This window comes from Mauremys reevesii, linkage group 11 (genome assembly GCF_016161935.1).
Source record: "Mauremys reevesii isolate NIE-2019 linkage group 11, ASM1616193v1, whole genome shotgun sequence".
Lineage (NCBI taxonomy): Eukaryota > Metazoa > Chordata > Testudines > Geoemydidae > Mauremys > Mauremys reevesii.
This window is the reverse complement of record NC_052633.1, coordinates 57376787-57398794: the sequence shown is the minus strand read 5'-3', so window position 1 is coordinate 57398794 and position 22008 is coordinate 57376787. Positions and strand designations below refer to the sequence as shown.

The window sequence follows — 22008 nt, the reverse complement described above, 5'->3', positions numbered from 1 at the left end:
CTCTTTACAAGGTACAGGCAGTGTCAGGAGAAGGTCTCATCCAAAATCTTCACCAAAAGATGCTACATCCCTGTGGATTAATTTATGCCACTGAATCTATGGAGGTACAATTGTGAGAAGAGACTCCAGCAAGGAGAACTCAACAGCAAGTAGGTAATGCAAGTGTACATAACAGAGGAAGGGGGTGAATCTTGTCTGATTCCATTGTATAAGCAGAACTAAATCCACTAGTAGAGGAATTTGACCCAAACCATAATACTTCATTTCAGGAATATCAAATGAAGGGCTACAAGCACCAGTAAATTCACAACATGGGATGAATTTGCTTTCTTGTAATAAAAATACCTATTGGACCTCTGTGATGGGGCATCTGCCCATAAGGGGTTAATAGCGCCCTAGGGAGGCTTCGCAGGAGGCAGCCAGTTAGAGAGGGGCTGCAAGGAGCAGCCAATCAGGGCTGGGCTGGCTCATATAAGAAGGGCTGCAGAACAGAGCAGCTTCAGTCAGTCAGTCCCTGAAACTTGAGGCGGGAGGTTGCCTGCCTGCCTTGCAGGCTAAAGGCAGTAGGCACCCAGGACAGAGCAGTGTTGCAGGCAGAGATCCAGGGAGCTGAAGGCAGCTCCTGGCAAGCTGCGGCTATGAGGTAAGGGCAAAGAAGGTGCTCAGGCCATGGGGAAGTAGCCCAGGAAAATTTACTAAGGAGATGGAGGGGGCACAGCAAGTGGTGGCTATCTACAGGGTTCCTGGGCTGGGACCAAGAGTAATGGGTGGGCCTGAATCCCCTCTCTCCACATGGAGAAAATGACCAGACAATGGGCTACAATTGCCACTGGGGGAAGTGGCTGGACAGAGGACTGCAGTACATTCCCCCAGAAGCGGGGAGCACATAGTGTGGCATAGCTGGAGGGCTGTGTCCTGAAGAGGACTCTGTGGTCCTGGGAGTGACATGGATCCTGGAGCAGAAGCAATGGCAGCACCACTGGTGAGCAGGGCAAATTCCTAAAACAGCCAACAGGAGGTGCTGCAGTGGTGAGTGAACCCTGTCACAACCTCACAGAACACACAGAATTAAAAGACACCAATCAAAAATTGGGGATTATGTTTTTAGAGTGCTACTATTGTAGGGACTAAAGATCTACAAATGATACTTGCTTACTGTGTGTACCTTTTGATACTACTTGAATATGCAGATAGACACACACAAAATATAATTGCCAGTCATAGACATCATAAGAGCAGTATGACATCAGTCATTGAGGTTGGGAAGAATGTACCCACTTGCTTGCATTGTAGCATTCAGGGTGTAAATACAAGGGGGGTGTTACATAGTATTTGCTTTTGTTTTAGGGCACTATGTGTGCCTGCACACTTACCAGAGATAGGCAGGATGACTCTGCTGGATGGGACAGAATCATTCAGAAATTGGATGGGACAGGCACTGGATTTGCTCATTAACTGTTGAAGCTAATTGGATGATTTCCATTGTGGGCAAGTAGCCTGGCAAGACACACCCAGAATCATTCTCTGAACATGGAACCAACGGGAATTCAACAGGAGGTGGAGTCAGACTTAGCTCATCAATGCATCAACATAAGGCCTGGAAGGTTCTGTGGTAAGGATTGTGTTCCAGGGACTTTGGCATCTTGTTGGATTCATGGTGTAGGCTCCCTCTCTACCCGCACTGGAGAAGAAAAACAGGACTAGTTTGCTTGTGCAAACTGCAGCCTGACATTGCAAAGATTCAAGGGGAGTTTAAATGAGCCTGAGGAACTATCACTTGTTTCCCAGTTTTAAGGAGCTGCTGGCCCTACCCAGGGTTGGGACACTATTCCACAGAAACAGAGAAGAGTAAATCCTCTCAAAGAGCCCTATGGGGATTGTGTGTGTGTGTGTGTGCGCGCGCACCTAACTATAGTTACCACTTGAACTTGTGGTAGTAACAAGTGCTAAAACTTGGAGAAATCCTCTTGGAAATGTTATCTTTAAAAAGTTATTGACAATATTCTTAGTTGTTTCAGGGGTTACAAGTAAACTGTTATACATTTAGAGAGATTTAGTATTTTTTCTTTAGCAATTGTCAGTTTTGTTCAATCAGAAGTTTAACTCTAGATAATATAGATTTATCAAAAGTACTGAAAAGATTAAACTCTGATTTGTACCCCAGGAGAGAGGTAAGCTGGTGAAGGAAATAGTATACCTAACATTTGCATAGTGCTTTCCCATGCCCATTATACTTGCACAAAAGATTATAGACTAGATCATCTCAATGAGCAAAGTCGCCATCCTGGAAGCGATTTCCTTCAGACCAAAAGACAGTGCAGAAGCACTCAGTGTTGGTATGAGTAACTGGTATAGGTAGAAATATATTGCACTAGTCTTGAACGATTTCAGTCAGTATTTTTCTAGAACAGTAAAACTAAACAAATTTTACAGAATAAAAAAGTGTGTGAGGGAGATCGGTGTGGGGGGAGCCAAATTTAGGAGCATTAGGTTAGGAGTAATAATGAAAATCAAGGCAGCAATGGCAGGTTAAATAACAAAAAGAGGGAATTTGGCTTGGGTAACATTTAATTTAAAAAAAATAAATGGGGCACTAACATGACATGTGCAACATCCTATTTGTTTTTACATATGTTACAGAGTACTGCATTCTTTCATCCTATTTTTTTTCCCTGTCTCTTTAGGCCCAAATCCTGTAGTTCGAACCATGCAAGTAGACCTTCACACCCATGGAGAGCTCAGATTTCCCATCCATCAGGTGAATGCCTTACCCATTGGATTCTGAATATTCTGGGGTAGGAATTTCTCCTGCTGAAGCTGTTCCACTGTGTATAAATTAAATAATGTGGAACAGGCTAGAGAGAGAGTGACTCTATAGTCCAGCAATTAGGACACTCACCTGACAAGTGGGCAAAGCAAGTTCAAATCCCATCTCTACATCAGGCAAAAGGGTGAATTGAACCAGGGTCTCTGACTGCCTGTGTGAGTGCCCTAATCACTGGGCTAAAGGTTATGAGGGATACTCCTTATCCCCTCCCCCTAGCCTATTTTGTATAGCTTTAGGCCTGTGCTGCCACCACCTTTCTTGCAAGAAACAGTTGAGATGTCTCACTCCAGGAAAGAGCTCACAGGTGTGAGCCCCAAGTGAAGATAGGTGCCGCCCTCCATCCTGGGCCTGTGTGTCTAGCACCCTTACAGGGGTAGGTCTTAGGCCACACCCTTCTCTTTGCCATCGTCTGTTGGCCAGCTTGGTTGGCTCCTCGTTCAGCTTGCAGCCTTTAGTGGGTCTCATTCTTAGGGGCCTCTCTCCCCATGCATTGCATAGGGAGCCTGGGCATCTAATTAAGGGCTGTGGATTCTACTGGGGTGGCAAGGTGCCTAAAAGTTAGGCATTGCAACACCTGAGTCCCTTAGTGGATTTAACCCTAAGCTGTTTGGCACAGAGGCGCTCTCTTCTCCTGTGTTTGAACAGTGCCCAACACATTTTAGGCACTAAGTATAAATAATAAATTCAATGTATATAATAAAAACATCAACTGTAGTGGGTGAAATATAGCAAATGGTAATAACTTTACACTATGCACATATACAATACAGGTCACTTTCCTGGTCAGATTCTTTTGCTTTTATATGTTCACTCAAGAATGAAAAATGTTACAGGTGTTCTTTTCAGCTGTGATTGATGTTCATCTAAGGATTAAGTCACATATACAAATAGAAAATGAGCTGCAAAGAGTTTATGGCAAAATAAGTGCATTTTCTAAACCTTTAATGGAAACTCATTGTAGCATATGCTGTATTCAGTAACCTCATCATACAGCATAGCTAGCTTTGGAAAAGACAGAGATCCATTTCAAAAGTTAGCATTTTCTCTTCTGTCTCTTTATACTGATGATTTTAAAGGTTTGTTATTGGTAATCTTATGTACTATATCATAAGTGATGTATTACTACAGCTCTATGAAACGGAATTGCTTTTTTGGTGAATTTAGTGTCTCTGAAAGGTAACATTGACAGTACCAGTGAATTAAATCCTCAGTTATCCCCAGAACAAATATAACACTGGCAATGCAAATGTCTCCACTCCTCTCAACTACTACTGCACCTCAGACATCACCCACTGGGACTTTGCCTAAGGTTGAGGGTCATTGTGCTCACCCTGTTCTCAACTTCCCTCCTTCGACTGTGAATAATGATTGTGGAAGAATACTAAACTACAGAGAGCAAAGGGGCTGTACTGCAGCTCAGGATTGGGCTCTAATCCATGTTTGTAGTTGAAAATACTATAATCAATATGTTAATGTGTAGCTGTACCCTTCCCCTCTATTATTGGGAATCGAACCTTCTCAAATGTAGGTCACAGGCCATATACTTCTAGCTATGGATGGAAGATCCTCCTTTACTTCACGTGTTAAGGGATGGGGCTTTTGTATTGTTAGAATCTGAGTTTTATCCATGCTGTTGACATGAAGTTCTCAGTGGCAGGGTGCAGCATAGTGCGAAACTGAATACATTAATTGGGTGTGCTGAAGAACACATTGTGGTGTGTTCTGGATATCAGACATGACACTTTGGTGGTATAGGTTCCCCCTGACCTAGAAAGTAGGAAACCCAATTCATTCTCAAATATAGATCTGTAACTTGACAGCTAAATTATTACATATTTCTATATCCTCAAACCTGCTAAAAATAGACTTTGCATTCCTGATAATGACCTCTGAGTATATTGAACCAACAATCATAATCCAAAATCAGTCTTCCTATTGGCCAGCCTCAGCAAACTATCTGACATCCAGCTCTGGGGTGGAATTTTCAAAAGTACCTGTGTTTCTTAGGGAGAATAAATCTGACTTTCGTTGTTCATAAGTCACTTTATCGCTTTTGAAAATCCCACTCCTGTACTTTTAATAAGATGAGTCCAGGAACTACAGAGTCATCTCTGTTAGTGGAAAGAAATATGGAACTGAATATTGACTGCACAGCATTGATTTACTCCATCCTGATAAATAATTGAAACAAAATAAGTCATGTGGGTACAGGGCCATATTCACAACTGAAGTGTAGCTCATTGACTGCAGGGGATTTTTACCTGCTGGGAAGCTAATCCACAGAACTTAGATAGTATAGATTCCAGAAGAGAACTCTGAAAGGACAGAGAGCTCCTTAGGGCCTGATCTTGAAAACCATTTTCAGGTAAGACTCTCATTCACTTCTGTAGGAGTTTTTTGTACTCATGAAGTGCCAGAAAGTGCATTCCTTAAGTCCAAACTTTTTCAGCTTTAACAGAAGTTAGAGCTAGATTCATTACAGGCTATTTCTGAAAGCAGTGAGAATATTTGGGTTCTCAAAAATAGCAGAAGCATTTTAAATATATTCTCTCAGTTGGTTTAAAAAAATCTCTGGAATTTATCTTCTGTTCCCTAGGAAAACACAATAAAACAGAATTATTAGAATAATCATTATTCTAATTCCAATAATTTATGTAATAAAATAATTTTACTAAGGTAAACAACCATTCCAAATAAAACAAAAGGAAATGATAACTTTATTTTACAAATCCATTTGGCTTTTAGAAGCAGCAGACAATGGACAGCGCTTAAATAACAGTATTTCAGTCCACATTCTTCACAGGTCTTTCTGAAGGCAAGTTTCTTTTTAAAAGGCCTTTTCCATTTCCGCTAGCCTTTGGTTTGTTAAAAGAAGAAAATGGACAAACTTGTCTATTTTTGTCACCTCAACTGGGTCAGCTTTTATTGCCATTTTTTACTGTAGGAAGATTTTTATTAAACATTAAGCCCTTGGCTTCTAATATTTACCAAACCTTAATGTTGTCTACATTCAGCTGCTCTTGTTATCACCATTTCTTAATGCCATTTTTTCTTTATCCTTTGATTTTTTTTTTTAGTAGCATTACTATAATCTGCTATAAGAATTGGCATTAGTCACCCATAACTCAGTGGGCCTGCTTGATCAAGGAAAATCTTTTGCAATGGGAGAGAATTTGTTTTTATTATTTTTTAACATTGTTAATCTGATAAATATAGGGTACGGGTGCCCTAAATATCAAACAAGGATTCATCATCCATTTTTTTTTGAATGACCATAAGACTGCCTCTTTCTTCATGGGTCTTTCATCATATTTATATATTTAAATTTTATAGCATCAGTTTCATACTACTTAAGCCTCACATGACTTTAAAATACCCAGTAGGAAATTTTGTGCAATCCAATTTATTTAATACCCTAGCACAAACCCTAATTCAACCCCATCCATCCTCCAGCTCATCAGTGTACCCAGTTCCCTAAATGCCCATGAAAAAAGGGTTAAGGCAGTGTCACATTGTACCTACCAGGGTATAACAATAATATTGAAGTGTCAATTTAAATCCTTTTATAAATAACATTCCATGCCTAAAGTTAAAATGTTTCATAGGGCTGGGAGAGTATTTCATTCAAATGGTCTTCCTTTGGGAGCTGCCATAGTCTGAACAAAAATGGGCCTATGCATCTTCCAATAATGTCTCTATTTATTTAATTTTATTGCTATTTGATATTTTTATAATTGTTCCATTACAGACATATGTTATGCCTATTCCTATAACTGAATTATCTGATGGTGTACAACTAAGCCAGGGGTTGGCAACCTTTGGCATGCGGCTCGCCAGGGTAAGCACCCTGGTGAGCCAGGCCAGTTTGTTTACCTGCCGTGTTCGCAGGTTTGGCCGATCGCGGCTCCGACTGGTCGTGACTCACTGCTCCAGGACAATGGGGGCTCTGGGAAGCAGCCAGTGGGAGCTGCAACTGGCCGAACCTGCGGACGCAGCAGGTAAACAAACCAGCCCAGCCCACCAGGGTGGTTACCCTGGCAAGCTGCATGCCAGAGGTTACTGACCCCTGAACTAAGTAGAGTTTCTTCAACTGGCCAGATCCTTTTGGGTAGGTTTGGCATCAAAGGAATGGAAATACACATGTTTAGAATGAGATGTACATTTTTTCCATAATGAAATAATGTACAAGACAGACATGCACTGTATAAACTACCCATGAGGAACCACTTAATGCAGAGTCAGAATCTCTTAATGTGTAACATACTAATGCAATATTTGTTAGCTCTAATGATGATGCTTAATGCTTTCTATTCCTACAGCTCTTTTCTCTTTTCTGTTTTCAAAATGCTTTACAAAAGAAATGGGCAAATCCTGGGCCCTGTGTCAAGCCCAAGTAAACTGGCTTAGTTCAGGGAGATTCTGTGGCGGTTGCTCATGAGGGATGAAAGAATCTTTCTGTAGGCTGTGGAGTGGCAGCAGGGCCAATCGGTGTCTGCCACTGCAGCTTTAGTACTATAGCAGTCTCTGTAACTGCTCTGTGCATATGTGGGCTTTCTCACGCAGTGTAGGTGTTACTGCAGGTTCATTGTCTGTTCCCCCAGCCTTGATCACCCTATCTAAAGCCACTTTACTGGTGTCACAGAAGGAACCCTTCAGGGCTGGTCTTACCATGAGGTGAACTGAGGCAGCCACCTCAGGTGCCAGACTGTGGTGGGCGCCACTAGGACCCAGAGTGTAGAAAATTGTATCTGCTGCTGGTGCATATGTAGTCTCTCTGATCTAGACACACAGATGGTGGAGTGCTGTGCTGGAGGAAGGAGGGCACAAGAGATATAACTGGCAGGCAGGAGAAAAGGTGAGAGGGAATAACAGAAAGCAGCAGGAGCTGCAGGGAGAGAGAGGAGGAGGAGGAGCCTCTTATGTACCTCCCTTGCACCCCCAGGAGCCTGGACTGATTAACACCAGCTTCTCAGGGAGCTTCCTGTTTCCTGCTGCTTCCCTGAACCCACTTGAGGAGAACAGGCAGTCAACTGAAGTAGTAGGAGCCAATTAGGCCTTTAAGATGCTGATATCTTCCCTCACTCAAGCCCTGCTACCAGCCTGCTTATTTGTCCCCTTCAACAGAGTGAGAGTCACTATAGCTGGCACAGAACAGCAATCATGAGTGAAAGAAGACAACGCCCCTCTGGGGCAGCATTCAGAAAAAGAAAGCAAGCAAAGGAAGCTTTTCTATCTAAGCAGGAAGGAGCTCTCCTCAGATACACAGACACAAATGTTCACAGTGAGCCTTCCGGCCCCAGTGAGGATGTGAGTGGTGAGGAGATGCCTGATCTTCCAGTTAGTCAGAGTGCAGGTGACCTGGCAGCTACTGCAGCATCCATATCTCCATCTCAAATGGATGTTACCATGCACATTCCTGAAGAAAAGTGTAGATCAGAGAAGAGTGTGGTGGAGGTGCAAGAAACAGCTGCTGCTGAGTTTAGTTCCTTAAGTCTAGATGATCCAGGACTGTAGACACACTTGAGCAGTAGCCCAAGGGACTTCCTTGTTCTGCATGGGCCACAGCAAGTGAAACTTCATGTTCCCCAAAGACAATGAAAATAGACGTTTCGATCCAACACATTACTGGCGTGAGATCCCCAATGGTGACAAAGTGGAGAGGCCATGGCTTATGTACTCAAAACCCAGAACGCTGCATACTGTTTTTGTTGCAAACTCTTCCAGTCTAATGTTCAAGCCACATTGGATTCTACAGGAACAAAGGATTGGAAAAATCTGGCTAGAAATCTGACATGCCATGAGAAGGCAGCAAATCACCAGAGAGCATTCCATAGTTGGAAAGAGCTTGAGATGAGACTAAGGTTAAAGGCCACCATAGATGATCAGCATCAAGAGAAGATTGCATCAGAGTCTCTTTACTGGCAAAATGTTCTGAAAAGGCTCATTGCCATTATGAGTGCTTGCTACCCAAAACCTAGCACAGCATGGCACTTCAGATCAGCTGTATATGCCAAACAATGGAAACTTCCTTAAAATTGTGGAGCTGATGGCTGAGTTTGATGCTGTACTCCAGGAGCATCTAAGAAGAACCACCACCCAAGAAATGTACACACACCACTACATTGGTAAAACAATTCAAAATTCGATCGTACAGTTACTGGCAACAAAAGTCAAACAGAAGATTGTGGCAGATCTGAAGTCAGCAAGATATTACCCTGTTATTCTGGACTGCACACCTGACATCAGCCATACGGAACAAATGACTTTAACGGTGCATTTTGTAATAACAATAGAACCTAGTGAAAATGTCCCTGCAATGGTGACTGTCAGAGCATTTTCTAGAATTTATTGACATTGATACTAAAGGAGCTGGTATGACAAATGTGCTTGAAAAGCTGGAAGATACTGGAATTGCGATAGCTGACATGAGAGGTCAGGGCTACGATAATGGTGCCAAAATGAGAGGAAAGAACAGAGGAGTGCAGACACAGATCCGAGAGTTAAACCCTCGAGCTTTTTTGTCCTATGCAGTTCATTCACTGAACTTGGCGGTCAGTGATGCAGCATCAGCTTTTAGTGAGGCTGCTGAGTTTTTTAATGTAATTCAAAGCATCTATGTATTTTTTTTCTCCATCAACTCATCAATGGTAAATTTTGAAGCAACATCTGGGAATATCCTCTCTGACACTGAAACCACTGAGTGCCACATGATGGGAAAGTCAAGTTGAGGCGATAAAACCCATCAAACACCAAATTGGGAAGATAGATGATGCCATAGTTGCCATTATAGAGGCTAATGCTATGACAGGAAATGTTCATGGGAGAACAATGGCAGAGGGAAATGGAATCACCAGAAACATACATAACTTCAAATTTCTGTGTGGCTTAGTGTTGTGGTATGACATACTGTTTGAAATGTTGTAAGCAAGAGACTCCAAGGTGTTGATCTTGATATATGTGGAGCATACTTTTTTTTTGAACAAGGCATTTTAAGTTGTTAGTTCTCCTTTATTGGGGTAGGTAGCGGAGCAGCACCATGAGAGGTGTAGAACAGGAAGAAGGCAGAATTGAGACCTTTCAAAGTTTTGGCCCAAGTGAGGGGGAAAGGGGGTGTCATTTAAGCTCCCTGCCTCAGGTGCCAAAATGTTGTGGGCTGACCCTGGAAACCCCCATAAGCACAACCCTTTGGCACATATGTCCCTAAATACCTTTGAAGATTTGGGTATAGAGTGTACATTCTCTAAGAGCTTTTTATCCTCACCTATTGCCTGTTTGCCTGTGCAGGAGGGCTGCTTGGCAGGATTTGTCCCATTAATCAATGGAGTATCTTGGGTATCTGAGGTGGGTATTTTTAGACCCATCAGGCAGACACAGGGTATGTCTACACTACGGGATTATTCCGATTTTACATAAACCGGTTTTGTAAAATAGATTGTATAAAGTCAAGTGCACGCGGCCACACTAAGCACATTATTTCGGCGGTGTGTGTCCATGTACCGAGGCTGGCGTTGATTTCCGGAGTGTTGCACTGTGGGTAGCTATCCCATAGTTCCCGCAGTCTCCCCCGCCCATTGGAATTCTGGGTTGAGATCCCAATGCAAAAACAGTGTTGCAGGTTAATCTGGGTAAATATCTTCGCTCAATCCTTCCTCCGTGACAACAATGGCAGACAATCATTTTGCGCCCTTTTACCATGGATTGCCCTGGCAGATGCCATAGCATGGCAACCATGCAGCCCATTTAGCCTTTTGTCACTGTCACCATATATGTACTGGATGCTGCTGACAGACACGGTCCTGCAGTGCTACACAGCAGCATTCATTTGCCTTTGCAAGGTAGCAGAGATGGTTACCAGCTATAGCACTGTTTGCAATTGGAAATTGGCGATGACGGTTATCAGTCCTTTTTTACCGTCTGCTGCTGTCATGGGTGCTCCTGGCTGGCCTCACTGAGGTCGGCTAGGGGCGCATGGACAAAAATGGGAATGACTCCCCAGGTCATTCCCTTCTTTGTTTTGTCTAAAAATAGTCAGTCCTGCCTAGAATATGGGGCAAGAGTACTAGAGAACCAGAGAGCACATTCGCTCCAGGTCAGAGCCCCAGAGATCCCGCAGAAATGATGATGCCATTCTAGGAGGTGCCCCTGCAACAACCCCACCTGTTGCTTCCCTCCTTCCCCAACCCTCCTGGGCTACCGTGGCAGTGTCCCCTCCCCCATTTGTGTGATGAAGTAATAAAGAATGCAGGAATAAGAAACACTGACTTTTTAGTGAGATAAAATGAGGGGGAGGCAGCCTCCCGCTGCTATGATAGTCCAGGCAGTACAGATTCTTCATTAGGCATGAAAGGGGGTGGGGGCTGATGGAGCTCAGCCCCCAGTTGCTATGATGAGGATGGTTTTCAATCCTTTTGCACCGTCTGCCGGGAATGACCAGGCAGGAATCATTCCCATTGTTGCCCAGGCGCCCCTGGCCGACCTCACCGAGGCCACCCAGGTGCACTCACGGGATGATGAGGATGGTTTTCCACCATTTTGTACCGTCTGCCATCAGGAAAGGAAGGGGAGGGGATGCTGCTGTTCAGCGCCGCAGCACCGCGTCTACCAGCAGCATGCAGTAGACATACGGTGACATTGAAAAAATGTGAAACAATTTTTTCCCCTTTTCTTTCACGGGGAGGTGGGGGGTGGGTGGGAAGGAGGTAAATTGACGAGATATACCCTGAACCACCCGGGACAATGTTTTTGACCCTTCAGGCATTGGGAGCTCAGCCAAGAATGCAAATGCTTTTTGGAGATTGCGGGTACTGTGGGATAGCTGGAGTCCTCAGTCCCCCCTCCCTCCTTCCATGAGCATCCATTTGATTCTTTGGCTTTCCGTTACGTTTGTCACGCAGCACTGTGTGGAGTCCCTGCTGTGGCCTCTGTCTGGAGATTTTTTTTAAATGCTTTGGCATTTCATCTTCTGGAACGGAGCTCTGATAGAACAGATTTGTCTCCCCATAAAGCGATCAGATCCAGTATCTCCCATACAGTCCGTGCTGATCAGTGCTTCACGCTGGGCAAACAGGAAATGAAATTCAAAAGTTTGCGGGGCTTTTCCTGTCTACCTGGCCAGTGCATCCGAGTTCAGATGGCTTTCCAGAGCGGTGTCAATGGTGCACTGTGGGATACCACCCGGAGGCCAATACTGTCGAATTGCGGCCACACTAACCCTAATCTGACATGGCAATACCTTGTCGGGGAGGAGTACAGAAATCGGTTTTAAGAGCCCTTTAAATCGATATAAAGGGCTTCGTTGTATGGACGGGTGCAGCGTTAAATTGGTTTAACGCTGCTAAATTCGGTATAAACGCGTAGTTTACCAGGCCACAGAGAAGTAAGTGGCCATGTGACACTGCACACTGTTAGTCTATAAGGTGCCACAGGATTCTTTGCTGCTTCTACAGAACCAGACTAACATGGCTACCCCTCTGATACTTGCACAAAACCTGATGTTTAGAACCCAGGAATCCTAACTCGTAGGTCACTGATCTAATCTCTAGATCAGTGTTTCTCAACACTTTCTATACCATGACTCCATGTTACAACAGAAAAGATTTCAAGACATCCCTTCCCTCTAGCCATTAAAAAGGGAAGGTGTTTTGCTTCAACCCAACTTGTTTGCAACTCCCATGTATTGAACTCACCATCACTACTGGAATGGAATCTCATCAAAGAATTAATTCAGACAACTGCACTAAGGTGCTTCTGATTCATGGCATTATAGTACTTTGTTATGTTTTGGTGGCATCCACCAAATAACAAAGGTTAAATTATTAACATAACTGATTTGTAACCCTATTTAAAATATGCTTTGCTTTTGTGGTGTGCCCTCTGATGCATTACAACCCATGCATTTTTTATGCTGGTATATATCAGATTACATTGTTACTTGGCCTGAAGTCAAATGTAGCAAATGCTTTGTTAAATAATTGGTCAAAGACTATAGAATGAAGCCATTCATCACCTAGTCATGATTTTCTTCTGTTTCCAGTAAATTGTTTCAGTGCAATTTCCTTTAGCCATTTATCTTAAATCTATAATATTTGATAACATCACACAGCAATGAATTTATTATATGCAAAAGTTTAGAAAGAGGATCAACATGAGTAACAAGGACATATACAATTAATTTAAATAACATTATAAATGGTAATGTGTGTACACTCTTCTAGGCATCAGCCAACCACTGACTGCTTGGGGTGAGTTAGAACTTGTATGAACAAGTTATGCCATGTTTGGTCATTAGTGAGTTTCCTGAACTTTGCCCTGAGGTGTCTGGTACTAACCAATGCTGGGCCAGATTATCCAACCATCTGATTCATGATGGCAATTCCTTTACACGTGTATGCTAAGCATTACTACAAGTCTGAAGTCTTAAGGTTAGATCCACCATGGGAATTATGTGCCTAATAGCCATTTTAGGCATATAAATCCAAAATGAAGATCCTCAAAACCCCCACTCAGCTGCCCCCTACCCCTGTATGCATGTACATTCCCTAGGAGTCAAAGTTTCCACTGATAGAATACCCTAGGTGCCTAAAAATTGGAAAGTGGGCACACATAGTCATTGAAGTGCTGATGCCCAAGCTCATGCCTAAATCCTGGTAGGATCCTCAAGCTAGGCATTCTCCTCGGAGCATGCCTACTGAATCAGGCCATGCACAAACCACAGCTTGAAGAGGATCTGGGATCCGAATCTGTCTTATGGCCTAGGTGAATATCCTGACCACTGGACTGTACAGTCCAGTTCTCACTTTCTTTCTGGCCCAATGAATATTTTAAGTAATTTTATGCAAAGAGGACCAGCTTCAACAGGAGAGATTATGGCAGCCCACCCCAGAATACACCATGCCCTGGTTGTCAGGGCACTCACCTGGGAGGTGGGAGACCTAAAGCCATGTCCCCCTGCTCATCTCAAGCAGCGTGGGTATTCAAACCTGGATCTCCTGCATCTTGGATGAGTGTTCTGGCTATTGGATCAAAGGAGGGTACCACTTCCTGTGCATGGTGCAGGGCCCAATCTAATAGACGTGTTCTAAAATGGCCTTTGAATACACGTACCAGATCAGGCTCTGCAGATTAGATAGGTTTACATGTGAGTTGGGTGCTGAGCTACTCAGTGGTGTCAGTTCTGAGGTAGTTGTGTGCATACATACTAGCAGAAATATAGACACCTACATGACGCTATCTGCAGAAACGTAGGCACCTAGGGAATTTAGGCATATACAGGGTTAGGCAGCAGCTGGCACAACGTTTCTTAGTGTCCAACTTTGCACTTAGGCATCTAAAGTGGCAGTTATGATTAGAAAGGGGACTTAAGTCAACTAGGAATAAGTACCTAAGAGCTGAGACCCAGATCCTCAAAGGTATTTAGGCACCTAATGCCCAATGAAATCAATGGAAATTAGGTGCCTAAATACCTTTGAAGATCTGGTCCTAAGTCTCATTGAAAAGCAATGGGACTTGCTCTCTGAAGAGCTTAAGTCAATTTTGAAAATGAGCCTTGGACACTTAAGTCATTTTGGTGCTTTTGAAAATGTTACCCAGGAACTAGTAACATTTGAAAAGGAATGTATCTGAGTTATTTGACACAGCATGTTTGCTTTCCATATGGTTTTTAAAAAAAAACTTAGAAATATGCATCTCTTTGGCGAATAGTAACAGTTTTTAAAACGTTTTAGACCAGAGGCTTCAGAAATAACATCCTTTCATTCTGTTGTACTGGGGCTTTAAAGTTCATGATCAACATAGTCATCTCATGGTCACCTGAATTCCATGCTGAAAACAATCGGTAGAATGCATTATGTGCCTCATAAAATGTTTAGGAAGATCTAGAGTGTTGCCACAAGAGCTACAGAGGGTTACATTTCTATTCCTGCATAGCAACCAATGCTAATACTATTTAATGGAGCTTATTTATTGATGCAGAGAATTATTGGCGACACTTACTTTTTAAAAGGTTTTATTCTTTTTGTTATAAGGTATCATTTTCCTGATAAAAATTAAATATAGAAACCCTAATAGACTGTAAATTTCTAAATTTTTAATTAACTTAAAAATTGTTCAAAGTATGATAGGATGAACTCGTATTAGTAAATGTCTCAGTCTCACAATAACAAATTTCATTTCCAGAAAGGTTTATTTCTTTACTAACAAATGAAATGAGGATATTGTTACAAGTATGACTTCATCCCCTGAGTTTCACTTTAAGTTTTAAGGAACCCAAAAACTTTAAAAAGGGATAGCTGAAACTGCTCAGTTTTGCCTGGTTTTGTGTTAAAACCATATGAATCTTCCAGGCTTCATAAGATTTCCAGTCTAAATCATAATTCCCTTACTAGCCCATTTTAGTTAAAGGGGACTTGCCAGAAACTCAGCCAAGGTTTAGCTGAAAGGTTGCATTTCAAGATAATAGAAAAATGCCCACTTGAAAGGCTCTGTGGGACTAGGTCTGTGGAACCTGGCACACTTGAGATTCCCAGATTGCCAGTGGGAAGCCAGGTACAGTCACACCCAGGGAGCACTGCGGAGATTAGGTACTGCAGAAAGTACCAGCCAAAGGGTCCAGAACAACAGCAGCAGCCTGAGGTCTTCTGATTGGCCCATGCTCATTATTTAACCTGGGAGGGCGGCCCAGGAAGCTGCCTGGGAAATCATGCAGACTTCTGGCTTGCTGTGACTCTAGAGCTCACCTTGCTCATTGATTTCTGGTTTCTGACCCTAGTCTGATTCTGACCCTGGCTCTTGCCTACTGATCCCAGCACTAGTGATTTCTCTGATCCCTGCATGTTGATTACCACCTTGTGACTGGTCATGACTTGGTGACATCAGCCCAGCCATGACCTCTAGGCCAGACCACCAACACCTCAGTCCCTTATACCTGCTCTGGGGCTTTGCTATGAAAGTTTCACATTGGTGTCTTGTGATGGATAACAAGCCAAGAGGATGAGGGACAAAAACTGGTCATTGCAAAGCTGTGAAAATTTCCCCAAAATGAGCTGCACAGAAAACACCAGGTTGTTAATGTGAGCTAAATTCTGATATAGTCCCACTGGGGCTTTTCAAGAGTAAGATGGGACTCCATGTAGGAGAGAGTATCAGAATCTGGCCTCTAAGTGGTCATGTGATGCATGATCCTGAAACATTTCAAGATTTTTATAACCTCTTGAAAGAAAAAAATGGCATTTATCCATTAGATACATTGGATCGGGTCACAAGCACATCAGTGGCAAATTTGTGAATTGAACCCAGAACTAATGAACCAAAATGACTTGTCAGGACTTTCTGCAATACCTTCAGTGTTTCAGTCATGCTTACAGTTTGAAAATGTCATTTTGTGATTAACTGCAAATAATTAAGGAATGGCTAAATATATTACCTGGAAACAGGGCTGTAGTAAGCTTGGATCACAGACTGAAAAAAATTCTTTTAAAACCCTCCTGTTAACAGTAGGTAAAAAGTTAATGAGAAACATGTAAATGAGGAACATGTAAATAATTAATTCTTCCTTCAGCTCCAAGAAAGACTTGTTGCTGATGTTTAAAGGTTTCAAAATGCAGGGTTGGTTATTTTCTTTCATATAAAGCCTGGGCTGCCCAATCCCTGTTTTAGAAAAAAAAAAACCAAAGTGTTACATAAATAGCTCTATTGGTGGTGGTATTCCCAAAAAAGAACATTATACTGTGGGCACTACAGCAAGTTGCTTTGATATACCCAGGAAAGCATATGTAAATTGAAACTTACCAGTCATTATTTCAGTTCTTGGAATTTGTAGAAGGAACTGAAGTTAGCTGGGGCCATATGCTGCTTTTATCATCTTCATAGATGCCAAGGCCAGAAGGGACCATTGTGATCATCTTGTCTGAGCACCTGCATAACACAGGCCATGGAACTTCACCAAAATAATTTTTAGAGCAGCTCATTTAGAAAAACATCCCATCTTGGTTTAAAAATTGTCTGTGATAGAGAATCCACCACATCCCTTGGTAAATTGTTCCAGTGGCTAATAACTCTCACCATTAAAAATTCATGTCTTATTTCCAGCCTGAATTTGCTTACCTTCATTCCAGCCATTGGATCTTGTTATACCTTTTGCTGTTAGACTGAAGAGCCCACTATTAAATATTTGTTCCCCATATAGATACTTATTGATTATAATCAAATCATCCCTTAATATTCTTTTTGTTAGGCTAAATAGACTGATCTCTTTGAGTCTATCACTATAAGTCATGGTTTCCAAACCTTTAATCATTCTCATGACTCTTGGATCCATGTGGGTATTCTTGCATGGCTTCAGTACCTATATTTCTCCATTGTGCCTCCTTTTGTGGGACATTTATTTTAATCACAAAACTACCTACATCCAAACACATCTGACCTCCTTATGTCAGAAATAATCATGAGACTGAGATTACAGAAAGCTATATACACTATAGCAACAAATCCTGCAACTTTTGAAGTTTCCTGCATGAATAATTTTTGTGTGCTCCATTTTGGGCCTTTGTCATATGCTATTTCCGATAGTTGGGCCTTGAGATTTCCAGGGTTTATGTGGACAAACACTCATGCTTTAGCAATGGATCAGTAGAAACAATAACAATTACATTAATGTGATTCCCAATTTATCTTTCATGGAGCACAATTGCTACAGGAAAGACTCTCTGCTGTCCTCTAAACCGTCCCCTGCCTCCCCTGGCCAGCTCACCCCTACTAACTAGCCTTTATTAATCATGCATCTTATATAAAGAACAACAAAGCAGCCTATAAATATATCAGTACAGACTGTTAGTCAAGAACAAGAATTAGGCAGCTAGTGTTTGGCAAAAACAATGTATCCATACATTCAAAAGCAGACATCTTGGAAATTTGTCACACTTTCCTCTCTATTACCTAATGAGTCTCGTACACTGACAGAATGTCCAGTAGATGGTGGTATTATTTCAACTACTCAGCATTGCACTCTATAGGAAACAACCCAGCTGTGTGGAAAGTTGTTTTTGGCTTTATAAATTCTTAGAGTGGCAGTTGCACTACCTTGAGTCTCCTAATATCACTTCTTGTAATAAATATTACCCATAGGTATGTCTAATCAGTAACACATTCTTGGCTCACTGAAAAATAACCAAGATACTAAAATCTTGCCTCTGACAACCTCAGCAGTTGAAGATTCTCTATTTCACACATGCAGCCATTTTAAACAGAAAGCAATTCACATTCGTTTAGCAATGCAGAGTAAGATATTAAAATGTAAAACATGTGGGCATGAGGCTGCCTTAAAAAATACAAAAGATTTTTTGGGTAATATAAAGCAATTTATATGTAAAACATCTGTAATCACAAAAGTGCCTTAAATACAATATTCAAATTCCAGCATTAAAGCCTTGCATCTGACAATGATAAATCAACATATTAAAAGCATGCCTCTCGCATCAGCAGATGTTCTTTGCAAGGGAAACGAGGCTCTTAATGTGGAGTTAAAACAGTGGTGAGAAACAAGAAAAGTAACATGCAGCAGGCATATGCCAACTGCAGCTATAGTATGGGAGCTGAGAAGGTACATAAATAGCAAGCAGCACTGCAGTAAGTAGCACTAGGGTCTATGGTGATTTCAATGGGAATACTCAGTAGTAAGTGTTGGACCCATTGACTTAACTCCTTACTATTCAAATGGTGAATTCTCTCCACCAATAGATCTAACCGGAACAATTTACAATTTTTTCATTCTTACTGTATCAAGACCAAAATCATTTCATTTTCAGAGAATATACAACATGTACTAGCTTGTTCAAGAAGAATCTTTGAATTATGTTTCTCTTGTATTGTAGGTGGCCTTCTGCTCTTAATTTCTATTATGATGATCAGGAGCCTGCTTTCAAAGAACCAATGGCTGAAGGGAACAAGGGAATCTCCCAAAGCAGCAAAAATGAAGTGGTTTCATTGATCTGTAAGAAAGCACCCATAGAGCAGGCTCAAAAAAGGGATTTGGCAGCTGCTGCACATCCTGCACCAGCCCTCCATGTCCCTGCCTGAAAGGGAGTTTGAGTGAGCGTGGGGGGAAGGACAGAGGCTTGCACACAATGATATACCAGTGGCCCAAGGTGCAGCTCTTTTAACAAACTGTTTCTAAAGCAATGGCATGGAAGTTTTAACAGCTGAAGTGCCACTTTGCCATCATAGAATTGCAAAAGAATTGAAGGTATAATACAGCATGTGTGTGACAGGATTATCAGAAAGTAATAGTTAAGGTTTTAGTCTTGTGGAGAGTCATGAAGACCATGGGTTGAATATATCTAAAAAAAGTTCCAAAAGAGAATTCATTGGGACTTAGAGCCATACCATCCTGAACTGCACTTTCATCAGAAATTGGATCACTACCTGGACCTTCAAGTAATTTAGTAGATAGCACAATTCCCTCTGAGAGTTGGTCTGCTCTAGAAAATCCACGTGTTTGGTATCCATATAGTTTTACTGGATGTAAACAAAGATGCAAATTGTAATTCTTCCATACTGCTGGTGCTAGTTTACAGTGTATGTGCACATGTTAGTATTTACATAGTGTGCCAGTATTCACACTTGCAAAATGAAGCCAGCATCTGAAAACTTAAACCTCCCCAATGTCAATTTTTGCTTCTCCTAAGCTCATCTAACTGTGATTGTAGACCTTTCGGTGATGATGGTGTAAGCAGGTTAAACCAAGTTTGGCTTAATATTCCACAACAGAGGCTTAACAGTGTTTCAGGAAGAGTCCACATAAATTGAAAGTAGAAAAGGCCTATTATGTGGGGTCATTCTGGATTGATCCTGGGGTAAATGAGAATCTTATCACTGACTTTAATGGAGCAGAACTGAGCCTTCAGTTCATTCCTTTGTCAATGCAGTATTATTCCCTATGGGACACTTTTTATATTACTTTGTCAATTTAGCAAACTTAGCCCAGAATTTTGCAAAAAAAAATAATGTTTAAATAGTGCATTATAAGGCTTGGAGAAAGAAAAATAGCCAGCATTTATACTGTCATTTTCTATCACTGCCGTGTGGGAAGCTGTGTGGTTTAAGGAGATTGTGTTGTCTATCAGATAAAGCCAATCCTAGAAGCCAGCTGAGCCACTGAATAGCTATGTAATTTTGGACAATCACTTGACCTCTTTTTACCTCACTCAAGCCAGCTGGAAGATTGGATGAAACAGAGGACCTCAATGAAAACTGGATGCAGCATCCATTTATATTTCCTAGATAGGTGAATTACAAAAACATAGTTTCAGAATATCATTTTTGCTCAGCTAATACTTGCATATTGTATCACAAACAAAAATTCTCTATGAGCTATAAATTCATGAGGTGTAAAAGTGCATCTTTTCCATTTTTGGCTCTGTTATGTATTAACAAGCTCTCTCATAGCTGCCTAAAATAAGTGGTTAATAAAATGCAAGAAGCAGATGACTATTAAAAATTTAAGACCCTCTCTTTACACTTTTATTAATTCTAACAAAGCTATTCTGGGGGAAAACAGAAAAAGATTAATATAAAGGCTGCATCTAATATCACAGCAGGACACTTAAATGCACTCTCATAGCACTGTGGTCCTATAGACACCTAATCCAGGAATGCACTTGGCACGAGTGCTATGCTACACTGTGTTTATGACTAGAGTTGTGCAAAGGATGGAAGTTTTGTTGTTGTGGGTGGTTTTTTTTTGTTTTGGTTTTTTTTTCAAAGGATTTCAGGTTTTCAAAATCTGGCTTCTCTCCAAATAGGAGCAAAACCCCCAAATGTCAAAATTCTCTGAGAATGTCACCAGGAGCAGATGGCATTCATCCAGGAGTTCTGAAGGAACTTAAATATGAAATTACAGAATTATTAACGGTGATAAATCAGCTTATGTACCGGATGACTGGAGGATAGCTAAAGTGAAGCCAATTTTTAAAAAAGTCTCCAGAGGCAATCCTGTCAATTACAGGCTGGTAAGCCTAACTTCACTATCACACAAATTAATTGAAACTATAGTAAATAACAGAATTATCAGACACATAGATGAACACAATTTGTTGTGGAAAGGTCAACATGGCTTTGGTGAGGTATGATTTTCCTTTACAGATCTATTAGAATTCTTTGAAGGGGTCAACAAGCATGTGGAGAACAGTGATCCAATGGATATAGTGTACTTGGACTTTCAGATAGCCTTTGACAAGGTCCCTCCATTAAATGCTCTTGAGCAACCTCAGCAGTCATGAGATAAGAGGGAAGGTCCTCTCATTTGTCAGGGACTGGTTAAAAGACAGGAAACAAAGAGTAAGAATAAATGGTCAGTTTTCAGAATGGGGAGAGGTAATAACAGTGTTCCACAGGGTCTGTGCTGGGATCAGTACTGTTCAACGTATTCATAAATGATCTGGGGAAAGGGTAAACAATGACGTGGCAAAGTTTGCAGATGATACGAAATTACTCAAGATATTTAAGTCCAAAGCAGACTGTGAAGTTAGAGAGGAATCTCACAAAACTGGCTGTTGGTTAACAAAATAAATGGCAGATGAATTTCAATGTCGATACATGCAAACTAATGCATATTGAAAAACATTATCCCATATACGTACAAAATGATGGGGTCTAAATTAGCAGTTAGCACTCAAGAAAGAGAACTTAAGTCATTGTGGATAAAACATCCATCCAATGTGCAGTGACAGTCAAATAAGCTAAGAACGTTGGGAAACATTAGGAAAGGGATAGATAACACAGAAAATATTATAATGCCACTATATAAATGGTACACCAACACCATGAATATTGCTTGCAGTTATGGAATCTCAAAATCGGCCCTATCTCAAAAAAAGAGATGATAGAAATGGAGAATGTACAGAGAGGGGCAACAAAAATGATTATGTGTATGAAAGAGTTTCCATATAAGGAGAGATTAAAAAAGACTGGGACTGTTCAATTATATAATACAAAATAAAAATGAACGCAAACATCATTTGAGAATTAAAAATCAGAATGTTTTGTTTGAAAATGTCCAAACAGAACATTTCAATGTTGTTTGAACGTTTTTCTTCTAAACAAAATTCCAGTGAAATTGACCTGATTTTGTGAAGTGTTTTGATTTTACGGTGTGATGCTGGCAAACCAGCTTTAGGCCTCAGCCAAGC

At 41.4% G+C, this 22008-nt stretch overlaps 1 long non-coding RNA gene across 1 annotated transcript; it reads left to right on the top strand.

Moving 5' to 3' along the window:
• The first annotated feature begins 514 nt into the window (after window positions 1-514).
• On the top strand, window positions 515-20353 carry LOC120374919. The gene is made up of 4 exons (XR_005586339.1): window positions 515-643; window positions 1348-1612; window positions 2685-2758; window positions 18694-20353. It is a non-coding gene; the product is annotated as an uncharacterized LOC120374919 (long non-coding RNA).
• Window positions 20354-22008: the final 1655 nt, after the last annotated feature.